The sequence below is a fragment of the Carlito syrichta genome, unplaced genomic scaffold, assembly GCF_000164805.1.
Source record: "Carlito syrichta isolate Samal-C Ts95f unplaced genomic scaffold, Tarsius_syrichta-2.0.1 Scaffold303331, whole genome shotgun sequence".
Taxonomy (NCBI): domain Eukaryota; kingdom Metazoa; phylum Chordata; class Mammalia; order Primates; family Tarsiidae; genus Carlito; species Carlito syrichta.
The window spans coordinates 1,073,976-1,084,969 of NW_007247427.1; positions in this window are offsets into that span (position 1 = coordinate 1,073,976).

A 10,994-nucleotide genomic window follows, 5' to 3' on the forward strand; every position below is an offset into this window, starting at 1 on the left:
ACTGAGGCAAAATTAATATAGGTAGAAAGTTTATTTCAACCAAGATTGAGGACTGCAGCCTAGGAAATACTTCAGATTACTTTGGGAAATGCTCTAGAAAATAAAGAAGAGACTGGAGCTTTTATTTTATTTTATTTTTTTGAGTTGGAGTCTCACTCGCTGCCCAGACTGGAGTGCAGTGGCACACTCCCAGCCACCGCAGCCTCGACCTGCTGGGCTCCGGCGATCCTTCCGCTCAGCCTTCCAAGGAGCTGGAATTACAGGTGCGTGCTACCACACCCGGTTCATTTTTCATTTATTGTAGAGATGAGGTCTCGCCAAGTTGCCCAGGTGGGTCTCGAACCCGCAGGCTCAGGGAGACTGGAGCTTTTAAACAAAAAAAGCACAAAATCAGGAGAGGGAGTGATTGTAAAAATTGTTTGTCAGGAATTCTCATCAGTTTACAAAAATAGCATTTATTAGTAATTGGCTATACACTGATAAATCACAAGGTATGAATTTATGGTATTCAGTATATGACAATGTTAGATCAATTTATAACTACTAGAGGCACCAGTCTAGAGTCCAGCAAAACAGCTTTGAAATAATTACTTAGCTAAAGGTAGGAAGGAAGTGGGACATGACTGCCATCTCTTTCCAAAGCCTGTCTGGTCCTGATAATTTAAAGAGGACTGGCATCCCTCAGATGAAAAGTTTCTTTTCTTTCTCAAAGAGGCAATATGACCCAGTGGTTAAATGACGTTGGAGCCAAACTGTATATATTCCAATCCCAACTTCTCCACTTATCAGACGTGTAAATTGTGTGCTTCAGTTTCCTCGTCTGTCAAATGAAGGCAACAGTACCTGCAACACAGAATTGTTCTGAGGATGAAAGATTTAATATACACAAAGCACCTAATGTAGTACTTAATAAGTGATAGTCAGTGTGATGCCAGCAGTGTTCTGGCACTGGTGAGACCCAACTCTAAACCAGTGCCCAGATTCTTGACACCGTCTTGAGAAAGAATTCAAGGATGACTCAGAGTGAAAAGAAAGCAGTGGGATTTTTGTTACAAAGTGAAAGTACACACCCTGGAGAGAGAGAATGTGGACATACTCAGAAGAATGAGTTGTGCCCAACAGACTTTGAGGTTTCCAACCCTTATGGGTTTTCTTTAACTAAGGGGTAGACTATTCATAAGGTTTTCTAGGGGCAGTTTGGGCACATTGGTTCCTGGGCACATTAATGAACTAGCAGGATATACCAGAGTACTGTATACTCAAAATCTATAAGGAGTCCTCTAGCACCCCCAGCGATGGGGTTATATTAGGTCATTTTTATGTAATTTGGATTCTAGTTCTCATGTCTGGTTCTTACCTGCCTTTGAAGCAGGAACTTATTGGTCCTTATCAGGAACTCAGGAAGTATGTTTGTGGTTTTTCTTCACTCTTGTAGCTTGTTTTCACAGTTCCTCCTTTGCTAGTCATGTGATTTCCCAACTGCTGCCTGATATTTTTTCATTCTCCTGCAAATACCCAGTACCATTCTTATTTCAAGTGGTGCTGGTGGCATTAGCAGTGTCCCAGGACCAGTACTGTAAGAAAACAATTTTGGGGGGGAAAAAAAGACATATGTCAATTTGTTTGCAGGAAAATAACTATAGAATAGAACTGAAAATTTTATTTTCAGGGGGTGGCCAAGCTTAAAGAAAAACAAACCCTAAGGGATGGAGTGTGTCCTGGAAGTCACAAAAGAAAGAAAACCAAGCTGAATTCTCATAGCAGAAGGGAAATTGGAGAAGCAGGAGGCAAACCTGGGCTGGGGACATGATCCTAGTCCAAGGGTGGCTTTTTGACAGTTATTTCTTGGAAATTTGGAAGAGAAGCAGGAGACTTAGAGAAGCACACATTCAGTGTTTTCCTAGTCTCAAAATTGACCAGAGAAAAATGAAAAAAGAAGATTTATAAGGAAGTACCCCCATAAAATGCTGTTTATATGCTAATTTCTGCATAAGAAAACGAATAATAAATGCTATTTGTTTTCCAGTGATACAAGTAATACAGTCTGCCCTTCATATATCATGGTTGGCTGAATCCATGGATGTGGAACCTACAGATACAGAGGCCTGACCCTAAGGGACTTGTATGTCCATGGTAGGGAGAGTCCTGGAACCATTCCTCCACTGATACTGAGGGACAACTGTATACATAGTTCCCTCTTATCTGTGGGAAGCACACTGCAAGACACCCAGTGGATGCCGAAACCTCAGACAATAAAACCAAACATATACCATGTATTTTTTCACTCTGATAACCAAGACAACTGCTAAGTGACAGACAGGCAGAGAGCATCTACAGCATGGAGACACTGGACAAAGGGAGGATCCACACCTGCAGGAGATGGAGCCAGACAGCAAGGGATGACCATTGACAGTGTTGACATTTGCCAATTTCATGTCTGAAAATAGTATCTCATGTTGTTTTCATTTTCATTTACTTATTATGAAGTTAACATCTCTGTATTTTAAAGGATATAATATATGAAGGGAGACCTCCCCCCAAAACATTATTTTTTTGGAGGGTACGTTCCTTGTAGTGCACTCAAATTTGTTCTCTGGATCAAATGGTCAACCGAAGTATTATCCTGAAAGTTTTAAGAAGGTTGTATCACAATTTGCAGAAGAAAGGTTCCAAGTTATGGCAAACAGGTAATTGGTTTTTCTACCTTAAGAACACGCCTGCCCACACCATGCTGAGCGTTGAGCAGTTTTTAACCAGAAACATGCCTTACCCTCCTTATTCACCTGATCTCACCCTGACCCACTTTTCTTTGGTTTCCCCGGATGAAAAAAGTTCTCAATGGATAAAGTTTTACTGATATGGAAGGAATAAAGGAAAATACCACAGAAGCACTAAAAGGCATCAAAATTGATGAGTTCAAAAACTGTTTTGAACAAGGAAAAAAGTGACTTTGTAGGTGCACTGCATCAAATGGAGAGTACTTTGAAGGTGACTGAAGTTAAAACATGCAAAAATAAATACAGAATATTTTATACATAAATTCCATTTGGGGGAGGTCCCTCTTGTATATCTTAAAATAATAATTTTCTTGGTAATTTTCTGTGTATCTTCTAATCTAATCTATACTAATCTCTGATGAGCAGCATTCGGAATGAAAACGTTCCTGGATTTATAAAATACTAGGGAGAAGATCTTAAATGAGGGATGATTGTAGCAATTACACTAATCTTTACTCGTGCAAAGATAAACTGTGCAGATAACAGATAACAGGTGCCTTCTGACAATTGTATAGGACCCAAGGAGGAAAAAAAATGATGAGCATATGCAGTTTCTATTCTTTTTTTTTTTTTTTTTTTTTTTTACAAATCACAACCTTACAAATGATATTTACTTAGCACTCGCCTGTAGTTCCAGCTACTTGGAAGGCTGAGGCGGAAGGATCGCCGGAGCCCAGCAGTTCGAGGCTGTGGTGGCCGGGAGTGGCCACTGCACTCCAGTCTGGGCGACAGAGTGAGACTCCAACTCAAAAAAAAAAAAAAAGAAAGAAGTGATATTTACTGCATGGGAAAAAAAATCATCTTAAAATCTAGTTTACAGAAGTTGCCAGATAAAAGGTGAGGTTTTAGTCCTCCACTAACTTTAACACTAACTCAAAAGCCTGGATGGGTATGAAAGGGAGAAGAGACTCATACCTATGTTGCCAAAGTGAAAAAACAGCACAAATAGTTACACATGGTGTTTGCAGTGACTAAACTGCCTCGTGTCTCTTTGCTGTCCCACAACCTGGTCCTACTCACAGACATATTTTCACTTGTTTTAACACCCCTCAGCTACTTATCCCATGTACTCTGGGAAAAGTTAACTCCTACCTCCAGTCCTAGAGATGGCCTCGGTCTAAATCACAGAGAACATTCTGCCGCCCTCACCAGTCCTTGAGTCAGGGCTGTCATGTGAGAGCCACGATGAATCTGGATTCTTGCTAGTCCTGCTGGGCAAGATGTGATCTCTTGCCCTGAAGGAGAAAGTATGCAGCTGGTTTATTGCCAGAAACTATCCATCCTCAATGATGACAGAAAGAGAAGCAGAATTAAGATGCAGCTGACAGTGCATCAGAGACAGAGAAACTGTGTCTGATGAAATTGTTGGACCATTGAAACAAGACACCCTGAGGCACTTTATGCCTCAGACTTCCAGGTACCTGAGCAAAAATTACTGTTACGGCTAATTTTGGGTGTCAACTTAACAGGTCCATGAGGTCCTCAGGTATTTGGTTAAACATTATTCTGGGTGTCTGTGAGGATGTTTCCAGATGAGATTAAGATTTGAATCTGTAGATTGAGTGAAGCAGACTGCCCCTCCCCCAAATCAATAGACCTTATCCAATCTGTTGGAGGCCTGAATAGAAAAAAAAGAACAAAGAAGTGGAATGAGACAGAATTATCTCTTTCTGCCTGTCTTTGAGCTGGAGCTCGAGTCTTTTTCTGCCTTCAGGCTTGGACTCAGTATGAAGCTTATGACATTGGCTCATTTGGTTTTGGGCTCTCAGACACTGACTGGGAAATATATATAAACACACACATATCCGTTTGTGTGTGTGTGTGTGTGTGTGTGTGTGTGTGTGTGTGTGTGTGTGTGTGTGTGTATGTATCCTCCCCAAAATTTATTTACAAAAAATTGTGTATATCTTCTTACACGTTTAAACTTCAGTCATCCTCAAAGTACTCTCTGATGCAATACACCTATCAAGATGCTTTTTCCACCGCTCAAAACAGTTGCCGAACTCGTCAATTTTGATGCCTTTTAGCGTTTCTGCCATTTTTTGTTTTGCCTCCTCCTTATAGGCAAAACATTTCCCTTTGAGGACTTTTTTTTATCAGTGGAAACAAAACCAAAAAAAGTTACTTGGGGTAATATTGGGTGAATAGGGGGGATGGGGCATTCATGTCATTTTTGGTCAAAAACTGCTGAACACTCAGCGTGGTGTGGGCTGGTGTACTTATAATTTTCCATCGTGAAATGGGAAAGCACGTTGAAAGAATCTCTACAAAAAAATTCATCGAAACTGAACACAGCCTCTCACAAAAATCCTAGCTGGTACACTGATACCAATGGGTTCCTAAAACACTTACCTAGAGACGGAAGCCTGTACTACAAGGGGCCCGCACTTCAAAAGATATTTCCATTTTTTGAGGGTACCCCCTCATATGTATCTCCTATTGGTTTTGTCTCTCTGGAGACCTCAGACTAATACAATTCTCTTTATTTAAGCAAAAAGTGAAAGAGAAAGCTGATCACTTTTCTTATCTAACTTTTCAAGCTGTCTGCATGTTTTGAGCTTCTTTCAGGCTAGTTACACAGTGGTCAATTTTTAAAATTAAGATCAGATCATGTCAATCTTCTGTCACACATTAAGAGCAATAACAATAATTATGCAAAATCCAGTGCTCTCCTAGGCCTCATACTCTGAGCTCTGCTGCCTCTGCACCCCCTTGCTTAGTGTGCTCTATCCACTAAAGCTCTTGTCTCAAGGCAGTTGAACTTGCCATTCCTTCTACCTGAAATGCCTTTTCCCAAGATCTTTATGTTCATGTAGTGGCCAGCTCAAATATCAATCATCAGAGGAGTCTTCTCTGACCCCCTGTCTAAAGCAGTGCCTGCCGTCTTCATGCTCTGGCACTTAATCTGGTCTACTTTTCTGCATGGTGCCCATCCTTACCTGAACTTATATTATTTACTTTTAAAATCTGTTGCTCTCAGCAGAATGTAAGTTCCGTAAGGTCAGGGACTTAGTTTTTTTCATGACCATGTGTCTAGCACCTAGAACATTTCCTGGCATATAATAAATGGAGAGTAACTATTTATTGAAGGACACATAAAGAAGAAAGTAATATCTCATGTGTAATATTTCTTAAGAAGAAATATCAATGTATATTCCTTGTAAATGTAAATATGCTTTCATTTTAGTGATGGAATATAGGCTGCTGATTGGGTGATGCAACAGTCATTTCTGATTCCCTTCTGCCTGGCGACTTTTCACTACTGAGGCTTCAAGAGTCAAATACTTGTTTTCCCAGCCTCCACTGCTGCTATGCAACAGTTCTGGCCACAGAGATGTAGGTGGAAGTTTGGTGTGTGTTTCAGAGTACTTTTGGTTCCTTTGTAAAAGGGACACACAAGACTGACCCTTCTTTCTGCTCAGCAGCTGGGCATAATAAGATGATGGAGCAGTGATCCTGTGACCACAAGGCTACAAGCCGAAGAGAGAAGTCAGACTTATATTACTGAGCTGTGCTACTCATGCCAACGATGAGGGAATGAACTCCAACTGTCGAGCGGGTGTCCTGTTACAGGACACCAACTTTACAGACACAAGTGACGAAACAAAGTGCAATATTCAATCCAATGAATAGCCACTAAGTGCAAGACATTGGGTTGAGAGGTAATGAGGATATAAAGACCAACAATTCACTATTTCTGTTTCCAAGGAGTTTCTAACTTAAACGTGGAGATAGAGACGAATAATTTAAAGTTCGATAGAATCACTATTCAGATCCCCGTCTGACTGTGAACTTTACAAACACAATTACCCAGTGCCTCCCTGGATGCTGACATGTATTGTCATGAGATAAATATGTACATTTAAGTTAGAAACTCCTTGGAAACAGAAATAGTGAATTGTTGGTCTTTCTATCCTCATTACCTCTCAACACAATGTCTTGCACTTAGTGGCTATTCATTGGATTGAATATCGTGCTTTGTTTTGTCACTTGTGTCTGTAGAGTTGGTGTACTAGGTAAGTGAATGTGAGACAGATGTCACCTAAATGCATCAACGACGACTTCAAAGAAGACTTGAGCATGAACTGAAAGGACAGGTTGGATTTTAACAGGAAGAAATGGTGGTAGAAAGGCAGAAAATAATTTTAGACAGAGAGAACAAGAATCTTAAAAGCATAAAATAAGTCATAACATTTAGAAGGGAATGGTGATTTCCCATTTTCTTTCGGTTAAAAAAAAAAAACTATGCTACTACTATATCAGAAATTTATTTCCTCAATGGCCCTTAAGCCCCTCAGTTATGGTACTGGTTGCAATTACCAGAACAGTGAGTACAGAAAATGAGCGTCAAGAAGTTAGGCAAGAGAGAAACTAACCAAGGGGATTGAGAGGAATGAGAAGTAAGTAAGAGGACAGTAAGGAAACTGTGGGTCCTTGGAAGAAGTGAGGGGAAAATGTGCCACCAAGATTCCACATTGAATGCTACGTTCAGCTACATTGGATTCTGCTGAGAGTGCAGAAAAGGAGAAGCTAGAAAAGTGACCAATGAATGTAATGATTTGACAAGAACCATTTCAGTAGAGTAGTGGAAGTGGAATTATTAATTGGAATAGATGAAGAGAATGCACGGTGAGAAAATGGAGACAGCATGTGTAGGCAAACGATTCAAGAAGTTGTTCTGAAAAATGGGTAGCTGGAAAGAGATGTGGGATAAAGGGAAAGTTTTTTTTAAAAAAATTATATTTATATTCAGATGGAAATGATTCAATAGCGAGGGAGAAAGAGACAAAGCAAGAGAGAGAAAGAGAGACAAGAGAAAGGGTAATTGCCAAGCCTAAATTTTTGGGAAGAAAGGAGAAGTTGGCCTTTGGTAAGAGGAAGCATACCTTAAAATAGCAGGAATGAAGACCAAGCAGAAGATAACAGATGCTAGCAGGGTGGATGATTTGGGGGAGGGAGGATGAGGGAGTTCCTGTATCAGTTCTCTCTTAATTCTCCACAAACACAAACTGTTAAAGCAGAAGCATCTGTTTTCTGAGCTATTGTTAAAGACAGTCTCTTTGAATGTGTTTCTTCCCTTCTTTTTACTAAAGATAAACAAAGCCAGACACTAGTTCAAGTGGTAAGGGCAAATTTTAATTAGTACATGTTATTGCAATAGGGAAGAGGGCTCTGCGTGAACTGAATTCAACTTCGATTTGTGCAAACGTTGACTGGACATTTTAAAGGAAGAATGAGGGATAGGGGCAGGGAACTAAGGGCTTAGTGGAGTCAGGGGAGTGTAAAATTACAAAGAGCTGGTCAGTATAAATGTGATTAGGCCAGCTGTATCTGTGTTGACAATTATGGAAATCAGGATTCTGTCTTCTGGCAGAGACCCTATACTTCCTGATGATTACATTTCAAATGAATAGCTTTCAGGTCCCTGAGAAAGACACTCTTGAGTTGTAGAATATACATATACATCTTAAAGGAACAGAGAAGTGATTCACAGTTGTAAGCCCTTTTTCATAAATGTTTTTAGAAAGGGTGGCCAGGGGTCCATGTCAAATGCTGGCTGGAATAAATAGCAAATTTTGGAAGCTTTAAGTTTTCTCAAGCAGGTACTTTAAGAGGCGCTATGGTCATCCCAGGGATGTGGCCTTGAATTGTTAGAAAATATGTCAGTGTTTGCTTAAGTTTTGTAATATGGGATTGGGGGAGAGAGTGGATGAAATAATTTGCACTGGGAGTGTGCCGTTTTTATAGGTCAAAGTTAAGGTCTAGTTAAGGAGCAGGCTCAGAGGAATCTTGCTAGAATTTGATCAGAGAAAGACTCTTTTCCGCTCTCTACCTACCAGGGTCAAATCATATCTTTCGTTAATGTTAAACTAAAAGAGGAAAACTAAAATTCCTGTGTTTTTATTCCTTATTCCTGCCAAATTAATTTCTCTCCTCCGAACTTATATCATCTATTGTAGTACTTCTATTATGTGGTACATCTTGGCAAATTTTATTATCTTATTTCATCAGGAACCTGCTCACATATTTAAGTCTTGGCTACTGGACAAGATCACAATTGCTCCCAGGAACATTGAGTCAATGTCTCTGATATGTTTACCATAGCACTTTGTCCAATGCAGCTAGGGATCAAGTTCAAGGACACAGTCACAGAGTTTATTCTTGGTTCCCTGCCTTTCACTCAGAGTCCTGCTGCTTACTTGAGAGAATCAAGTTGTGCATGAACCTAGAAGCTTTCAAGAAAAGTCTTACCCTAGAGAACCCGGTCCTTAAGACAATATTAGATATGTTTTAGCATACATACAATTTAGAAACTTGTTATTCCAGAATCCCTCAAAGGTAAACAATCACAGGCTCATTCTCAGCATATATTACAGAGTCATAAGCACAATGGAATACTACTCATACTCACTAGGATAGCTCTAAACAAAAAATCAGAAACTAAAAAGTATTCACAAAGATGGGAAAAAATGGATACCCTTCTACACTGCTGATGGGAGTGTTAAATGGTGCATCCACTTGGGAAAACAGTCTGGAAATTTCTCAAATGTTTAGACATGGAGTTACCATATGATCCAGCAATTTCACTGCTAGATTTCAATTGCATTCAACTGAGATGAAAACATAAGTCTATATAAAAACTTGTACATGAATGTTTATAACAGCATTATTCACAACAGTTTAGATGTGGAAACAACTGAAATGTCCATCAACTGATGAATAGTTAAACAAAATGTAGTACATCCACACAATGGAATTCACTCCAGTAATGAAGTACTGATACATGCTACAACATGGATGACCCTTGAAAGCCTTATGCAAAATGAAATAAGCCAGAAACAAAAGGTCACATGTTTTATGCTGCATTTGTATGAAATGTTCAGAATAGGCAAAATCATAGAGACAGAAAGTTGATTAATGTTTGCTAGGGCTGGGGTTTAGGGAGTACAGTTGGGGAGAGTGATAGCTCAGGAGTATAGATTTTTTCGAGGTGGTGCAAATGTTCTAAAGTTGTGGTAATAAACGTACCTGTGAATACTAAAAACCGTCGAATAGTACAGTTCAATGGGTGAACCGCTTGGTATATGAGTTATAGTTCAATAAAGTTGTTATAAAAAGAACAAAGTTGAATCAAAACAAAATCTTTATTTATTAAAAAAAATTTTTTTTTTAAGATATGGGGTACAATTCAGAGTTAGGTATACAAATGTTCATTACGCAGGTACTCTTGTTGATGAGGTGTGCCCCTCCCCCGACAATTTCCCACTACTGCCAATCCTTTTCTTATAGTATTACAATAATTGTTCAAAGTCCACTTATGAGTGAGAACACAGGATACTCAGTTCTTTGTTTCTGTGATAGATCACTCAGTATTACAGACTCTAAGTCCATCCAAGTTGCTGTGAAGTTCATAATTGTGTCCTTCTTCCGCAAAGAAGGAAAACAAAATCTTAAAAGAAAAAAAATAAATAAATAAAAAGCAAGGCAACCAATTATTTCAACAACCAAGAGACTGTAACAAAGATTCTCTGCTTGGCCAAGCTTCAGTCAGGCTTCTGAGTCTTCTCCTAGGCCCATGGGTGCGCTTCCTTGCAGAATCCAGGTTTAGCAAGTAACATCGTCGAGGCAGTTTAGCTAGAGTCCTCCACCCTGGGTACTTGAACAAAATCTCCACTTCCTCCACCCTTGGTATCCGACTACCCTGGCCGGCCTTCAGCAGAAATCCTGTTAGGTTGGTTCGGCCAGGAATCCCCTCCAGATCTGATGTCCCCTTGCAGCAGTTTTCCAACCACCTACTCCCCCCCCAGCTATATACATCCCCAGGATCCCTGGTGTATTCGGAGTGGAGGTCAGTTCCACACCGGGGTCTCCCTTCGGTCCCCAGTAAAATCTGTCTTCATCTGGCTTCACCTCTAACCTCCGTCCGGCTCTCTATTTCCATCTGATGTTGTTCCTTCCTTGCCAACTGCAGACCCCAAAGGCTCCAAGCCCCGGGACCCCCAGACGGGCGGCTCGCGCGAGCACCCCCGTGACGCGCGAGGTCCCCACGCCGCAGCCCGCGACGGGGGGCAGGAGCGGAAGCGCGTGGCGTGGAAGGGCGCGCCGGGTCCCGGTCTGTTCTCCTCCGCGGCGCGGGCCCCCTGTGAGGACGGGGGCACTTTTTTGATACATCTCAGAAGGAAAGCCATGGATGTCACTCATGGAGGCAGTACCCAA